This window comes from Silene latifolia, chromosome 3, assembly GCF_048544455.1.
Source record: "Silene latifolia isolate original U9 population chromosome 3, ASM4854445v1, whole genome shotgun sequence".
NCBI lineage: Eukaryota > Viridiplantae > Streptophyta > Magnoliopsida > Caryophyllales > Caryophyllaceae > Silene > Silene latifolia.
The window spans coordinates 55,465,639-55,473,659 of record NC_133528.1 but is presented as its reverse complement, the minus strand read 5'-3'; the positions used below and the strand labels follow the sequence as shown (position 1 = coordinate 55,473,659).

The window sequence follows — 8,021 nt, the reverse complement described above, 5'->3', positions numbered from 1 at the left end:
TGTATTTATGATGCATGCAATTGGTAGTAGCTTAGCTTGTACGGTTGTGTTGCTCACATAATCTATAAGGACCTTATCCTTATAGATTAGGCTTTCCTTAATCAACCAGAGCTACATGAACGGAATAGCTAGGTTTCACATTTAGAATATTAGTAGTCTAGGTACGTATACCTATTATTGGAGAAGATGTCAATGTTAAATTCTTTTCATCAATTTGTTATTATCTTGAAGAGAATGACGTACGTAGGTCATTATATTATTGGAACGAGCACTTTCGCTATCCTACTTAAATAAATGAAATTTTATCATTTGGTGCGATGTGATTTAATAATGTAATGTAATCACATTTTCAATTGGAGCTTTATTATTTAAGTTATTTCACATTGATTACACTATTTTTTAACCATTTCTCACTTTGAAAGTGTTGTAGACTTCTATTGAAAATTCCCAAAAGACACATGCGATACTACTGAAAAGAACACTTCTAATATTTGCTCATACATAATCCTTTATATAAACGTTTAGGCGAACGAACACAAAGTTTATGAGCTCAGCTATAAAGCTTTGTAGCTTTGTAAAAGAGATCAATGACTTTAAAGCTAACTCAATAAAGTAACTGTTCCGGGTGTAATTTCGGAGCAGGATTATGACCACTTAACCTTGTAGAATGACGTCGTTGGCTTGTCTCTTCCTTTCGCTCTCTCCTGTAAAGATGAACAAACTGAGGGCTCGGCTTGGTACCGAGCGTACTCACTCCGACGCTCAAGTCAGTAAACTTAAAGAGATAAGTTGTGTGTTAACTTGGCAAAATATATTGTAGAGAGATAAGGGAGTTTATACCAGATTATTGTGGACAGCGGGCCGCCCACGGGGGCGCTTGGGTTGGAAAAGAGAAACAAGCGTTTGCATTTTGTATGGAGTCGCCACCAATTTTTATGGGAAATTGGAACCGTTCGAATACCTCGTGTCATGTCAAGACACAAAGTAGAGACATGAACACTAAGCAATCGTTACCCTTAGCATTCTATGTCTAGAATGACTCTCGTGGATGCCAATGAACACGGGTGTTCACAGATATCTGGAGTAAGGGGTGAGGGTACGTATTAGGAAGCTCTTTTGATCGAATACCTAATCCCGCCCGCCTCGATAGCGGCCTCTACTAATGATTAGGGAAGTCATTCGTACTCGATATATCGTCGATTATATGCATGCAATGCAACATCCAAGTTTTAATCCTAACATGTGAGAATTAATACTAAGTCGGTTAACAATTAATTAGCATACAATTGGGGTCGAAGTTGGAATTAATGCTCATTTACATGTGAAACATAAATAAATCATACAAAAGCAATATAAGAAATAATGATAATTATAAATTACAATAAAGAAAATTACATTAATTACAACGGATTAGGCGATTTATGTCGAAAATACCTTTAAAACGGATAATTTGATGAAAAAGAATAAAAGAATGAAATAAAGAAATAAACGAACAGGAATTAGCGTGATATTACGATTAATAGTTGGTTAAATGTAAACTAATTAAACTACGTCGTAAGGAAACGGAGTTCGGGGACGAACTCGGCGCCGAAATAAAGCAGCAGAGTCGCGTCCTTTGAATAGGCGCAGCAGACGCCGCGCTCTGTTCCTTGGCTTCGGTTACGCTATGAAGCCGTAATTGCAAGCCGTTGATGTTAATTGGTGAATTTAATGATTGATTAAATTATTTACTCGGATGAAAGTGATTATCATGTTATTTAACATATGAATTGGTCATAAAACAGTAAAATATGAATGAGACGGATGCAAACGAGTTATTTACAAGATGGAATAATGACAGAAGTGAAAAATATTAATGAGTCCAACGAATTAAATCAATTAACTAGATTAGATATGGTGGATTAATGACAAATATGCGACGAACATGTGAATAAACAGATGCAAACTATATCAAAGACGAATTCCAGAAACCCAATATGAACAAATTGAATCTCTACAACCCGGAATTGAAATTAATGACGAAAACCCGTAAATATTGGATTATTTGGGATTCAAGTCGGATTTGTGACGATTAAAACATATTAATGATGATGATTATAATTTACATGTGAATTATATGCTATTACGACAAAGAATTAACAGGAAACAAACGAAACAAATAAACACGAACGAATTACGAGAGATTTAACGAAGAAGAAAGAAAGGAAATCGAATCTGCGCGGCCCTCACGAAGAGGCGCAGCGAGAATCTGCGCTCCTTCAAGAGGCGCAACGATTCTTGCGTCCTTTCTCGACTGTTATCTACTGGAAATCCGTAAAAAGAGGTTTTAAAGCATGGTTTTAGAAATCGGTATTAAGAGGTATTTTCGACGTAAATCTTACAATTGATGATACAATAATTAAAATACAATAAATAAAAGAGAGATTTACACCCTCAGACTTACATGTTGACGAAACGAGAAGGACTAAGATATCAATTAGTGATGCTCGACGCGAATGCAAAGAAAGTGCCCTCGTAAGAGGAAAACGATTAAGTTAATTAAGTTGATTGATGTGGAGTTGGTCAAATTGGTCGGTCATGCAAAACGAGGCTGGTACTCGAAAGATCCGAGCTTACGTGGTCGAAAGTTCAAGCACGTAGACGCCAAAAAGTAAGAACAAAGTCTAGAATGCAAAGGGAGAAGAGAAGGGCGGACACTCGCGTGAGAAATATGAGGAGCGAAGGCTCCTATTTATACTAATCACGTGAAGGAATTAGGGTTTCGGAGACTCTTTGGAAGTGAATCTCGGAAAGATATGAAAAATATACGAGAAACATGCGAAAAGGGCACGGGAAGAGGCGCAGCAGCCATCGTCTCTTGGAAGAGGCGCAAGACTGCTTGCGTCTATTCCCAAGTGGTTTCCTCCTGCAGAAGAAAGATTTCCGTGTTTGAGTTATGGTAGGACGGAAATAATTCGATTTCCTTAATATCTTGTATGAATATTACGGGAATTTACTTACTAAAAGATAAAATTTATGAAATATGGAATAGAAATATCCGGAACATTCCAGGACATTCTGACTCGGGATTTAACGGTTATCAGAAAATGGAGACGGTTTTAGGCCCGGACTCCGAATGTACTCTAATTACTGTCAAAACGACCGTATCGGGACGTAGATGACAACTAAGAGGTAGATATTAATATTTGAGCAATCACTTGACGATAATCTTACGAATTGTCACAAATCGTTCCGCGTATCAAACATGCGGCCCAATCATCACCGGGTGGTTTGCGGGAGGTGCAGAAATGAGGTATCTCTGAGCCCCCACTTTGACCGAGGCTTGGACAAGGCGAAAGTCAAAGTATAGCCATCAGGTCAATCGAAGATTACAACCTGACGACTATGGCGACGCGAGGCGGCTCAAGGGGTCTGAGCCAAGGACCTGTCGTCGGGAACATTTTAGAGTCTGTCGACTATCAGGGAGGGTCGTTTAAAGTCCATTAGACTACGTAAGGAGGCTCGCCAGCCATAAGAAGAGACCATACCTGAGACTTCTTCTCGAGATGCTTCCGGAGGTGCATAGGAGCTAAGGTTAAGCGTGGGAGCTAAGGTTAAGACCTAAAGGATACATAAGGATTGGTACTAGGGCGTGGGACCCTAAAGGATACATAAGGATTGGTACCAGGGCGTGGGACCCTAAAGGATACATAAGGATTGGTACTAGGGCGTGGGACCCTAAAGGAAAGCATCGACGGGAAGGAGGCCTAAAGTAAGTTCAACTTAAGGGTAAACTGAAGCTTGGGTTTGGGAATTTGAAGGCTTATGAACCTAAAAGGATTAGGATCCTATAGTTAAAAAGTCCTAATTTCGGGTTTACGAACCAAAGAAAGAAGGCTTTGGGTTTGGGAACTTCTGGAGAACGACACCTTTGTCGCACTCCGCGGGAAAACAAGAAATATTGAGAGTAGCAGGACACAGGCGGGAACTGCTGAGAGGAAATCTGCTTAAGTAGATGTCAATCCTCGTGCCTTGAGAGGGACAGAACGTCCGCTTACTCTCGCTAGAGACGCGATTGGGAGTTATTCTTCTTGTCATGAGAGGGAAAGTATACCCGCTTACTCTCGCTGGAGACATAATGAAGGTGTGTCGAATTCTGTGAAGGAACAAATGCTCGATGCGACAAGCAAAAGGTCTTGGAAATAAATGACGTGTGACAGCCTGCTGCGGGCTTGGAAATGCGGGCCGGAACGAAAGAAAATCGCCAAACGGACCAAAAGAATAAAATAGCATCGGGGAAGAGGCGCACCAAAGATAGGCCCACAAATAACGAATTCATAACGAATTTTTGAAAATCCGTATGGAGGGAACAAAAGGAAGAGGCGCAGCAAGAGCTGCGTCTCTTGGAAGAGGCGCAGCGCCTGCTGCGTCTATTCCCCAATTTGGTTTTCCTGCGTAAAAACGCGAAAATCAGGAGGTTCATGTATTCATTTGCTCGAAACATAAATCACACTTTTCTCTCTCAAATCTTCACCATTTTCGCCAAGGTTTGATTCAAAAGCTTGCATTAATCATGACTAATCGAGGTATGTGTCTCAATCTTGCATTAATCGTCTACATTTGTCCAATTTTGAGCCGAGAAATCTAGGGTTTATGACCCTTTTGATCGAAAATTTGGGGCTTTTCCCCCAAACGCATTTGCCTTGTCAAATTGACATTAGAAATGGATAGTAGGTAATATTAGGAACATAACCATGTATTTGTTTCGAATTTTCATCAAGTTTTGAGCCTTTGAGTGAATTTTGAGACGGTTTTACAGCTAAACCCTAAATTGCTTCGAAAATAGCCTTAGGAATGCCCATTTGCGACGAAACTTGATATTTGGGATCCTTGAATGATGGGTAAACTTTCTACCATTTCGGAATTTTGGTTTGTGACAGCTTTTCCAGGACACTTTTTGGGGCATAATCACCATTATAGCGAAATGCTGCCGAAATTTCGACTCGAACCCGGAACTGGGCTTCAAACTAGACTTGACTTGACCCAAAATGCCACATGAGTGATCGGATTGGTGGAAATATGGCCAAGGATGGCGAGAAAAGAGCGATTTCAGGGCTTTGAAGGCTCGAAAATCCCTTAACCAAGGTTCGTCGTCACGTGACGCGGCCTAAATTTGCTTTAATGTTGCAGGTGATGAGGCTTCTACTTCTGGGAGGACTCCCATGGAGATAGACGTTTCTACTGTCTAGGAGGCTTTAGAGCAGGCCTTTACTGCTGCGGTGATGGCTGCTGGGGACGAGGCTCACGAGGAGGAGGCCGTTGAGGAGGAGGAGGCCCCGAGACGGGCCAATGTCGGACGAGGAGGTCGCCAGCTGAGAGGGGCTCCTGCGTGGGCTGAGACTTGGGAGAGCAGGCACCTGGTGTGGACTGCAGAGGGTCACCTGTCCTATAGAGCGGTGAAGAGTTTGGTAAATAGGAATTCACTACTCATTACTCATCCCCTTTCATTCTTTTATTCGAATTTCTTTCAAACTTCATTCAAAACTAAAGATAGCTTTGTTTCAAATCATAATAGGAGGCCGGGAACATCAGGTCGTTCTCGGGCTACACGACAGCGATGGAGCACTACGAGCGGCTGTCGGCGGAGGAGAGGGCCATGATCGAGCGCGGAGCGTTCGGTCCTTTGGTTCAGGTTTGGAGGGATATCGCGAAGAGGAAGCTGCGGGCTAACCTTAGCCTGGTCCGCGCTTTCTTGGACCGATTCTGGGATACGACTTCCACGTTTCACATGCCTTTTGGTGAGGTGGGAGTCACTTTGGAGGATTACGGCATGATTTCCGTCCAGTGTGGGACCGAGGAGGTGGTGTGGCGGAGACGCCATGAGGGCGGACTCGGCCGAGGCAAGGAGATTGATCGGCTGGAACTTGTCGCCGAAGGTCATTCGATCTTGGGTTTGATACCCAGTTCTTACGTTCGAGACTACTTTGCGGGGAAGACCCGGCGCCGTGACGATTGACGGGAGGGAGACGGCTCTTCCTCCTTGTACACCGAGAAGAGAGCTCGTCTGTGGCTTTGGTGGTTCCTGTCTTCGATTTACCTCGGAGACAAGGGCGAGAGGCTATCGACGAAGCTTCTCCCCTTCCTTTCTGACCTGAGTTCCCTAGGACGTTGGGACTGGGTCACTGCTAGTTTTGCGGTCCTCATCCGCTTCATGAGGGCCATGGTTCGTCCGGAGTTGATGGAGAAGGGGACTTCTCCCGGTGTCTTTGTCGGACTGGACTACTCTTTGGAGGTATGAACCTACCTTTAGATCAAAGTAAATTCCTTTCTTTATCAAATCATGAAAGATCGTCATTGATTATTTTGTTTTACAAAGCGTGCGTGGGTGTACTCTTACTTCCCGAGTCTCGCGCCCAAGAGGACGGAGTCACTGGAGAGGGCCTATCCCGTGGTGAGGGATTGGGTCATGTGTTGGACGAAGAGCAAGCGTTCTTCTCACAATGTCTACCGGCGGGACGTGTGAACGCTCTTCACCGAGCAAAAGAGTATCTCATTTATATTCACTTGCTTCTTGCTTTTAGTTGATCATAGGAATGATCCTTGTTTTATTTTGTCACAGTGGGTGCCCCGACCTTGGGCGGAGTACGCTGGAGCGCCTCCTTTCGTGGCTGAGGTCCTTCGACCTAGGAGCTCGAGCCGACTGCTGTTGAGGACATCGATGGGTCCTGTGTGGTACCTGGGCAAGCGTTTGGCTCGTCAGTGCTCGCGGGACGTGCTGATGGTTCCCGTCGATCCTCCTAGGACGATGTTCAGGGAGCCTTCTGAGGCTGAGAGGGAGGCGGACTTGGCTGGTGCCAGTGGTGACGACCTTCTTCTCCTTGGCGAGGACTACTCGGCATTCCTTTACGGGAGGTTGGCGTACTGGCCAGTAGTGGTGAGTATCTTTATTTTGATTTTGATTTTTTTGAGAATTATGATGAAAGATCATCGATTGATGAGAACCATTTGTCTTTGTAGGAGGTCGAGGCGGCGGGCATCGAGCCCCCAGAGTACCCCGAGACCCTCGAGTACACTGACGCGACCGGGAGGACGACGGTCTCCGAGCTGCGTGACTTCGACGTAGCTGTGACGGATGCTGGCCTGGACGACTGGCAGCATCTGATTCGGAGGGTGAGCCTCTAACTTGTATCACCTTTGTGTAAGAACACATTTGATTGAGTTTGTTCAATTGTTGAGAATGTCTTTTTGAGAATGCAGGTTGCGCCGTCTCGGTTTGTGGCGTTGTGGAGGGTGGCCAACCGGCTGCGAGCTACTGCCGTCGAGGCACTTATTGGCGGTCGAGGTCGTCAGGTATGAACCTTACGCCTATTTCATTTTTGAGTTTTGATTTTCCAATTTTGCTCGAATCGATTGACATGAGCCAATTTATTGTTTACAGGGTGACCGCGGGTTGGAGCGAGAGTTGGCCCAGTCCCGGGAGGAGACGGCTCGCTTGTTGAGGGAGCTCGAGGTTCGGGACGCCGAGATCGCCGTTCTTGTGGCGAGAGTTGCAGAGTTGGAGGGCGCCCAGCAGTAGTTTTTTTGTTTGTTGGCTTTTGTCGTATTTTGCACATTTGTACATTGATTTTGAACACACATTTTTGGACTTTGTTTGGGGCTCGAGCCCCCAGTTTGTTGTACATTTTCTTCATTTGGTATATGCGATGGTCTGAGCGCCTTTGCTGCTGGATTGTGTTGCTTGTATCTGCAGGTTAGTTTCGAACAGGTTTGGTAGATGACGGTTTACGCCGTCATGCTGCCGAAAATTACACAGAAAACATGCAAAACATACATTTGTATATACATATGGCTTTGATTAGCGCAAAATGAGAGACTCGAGAGAATGCAAAAATGCAAAAATTTTGCCGAAAATGACCGGACGGTAGGGAGGGTTACCCCCTAAAAAAAAGAAAAAAGGAAATTTATAAGTTAGAATGTAGAAATGAAATTAAGAAATTAATATATACATGTTGAGCTTCGTTAAAATAAACGAATTAAAATGA

General features: G+C 44.0%; 1 long non-coding RNA gene across 1 annotated transcript; it reads left to right on the top strand.

The window, feature by feature from the left end:
• The first annotated feature begins 7,108 nt into the window (after nucleotides 1-7,108).
• LOC141646100 (uncharacterized) lies at nucleotides 7,109-7,527 on the top strand. The gene is made up of 3 exons (XR_012545341.1): nucleotides 7,109-7,149; nucleotides 7,237-7,329; nucleotides 7,418-7,527. It is a non-coding gene; the product is annotated as an uncharacterized LOC141646100 (long non-coding RNA).
• The last annotated feature ends 494 nt before the right edge of the window (nucleotides 7,528-8,021 follow it).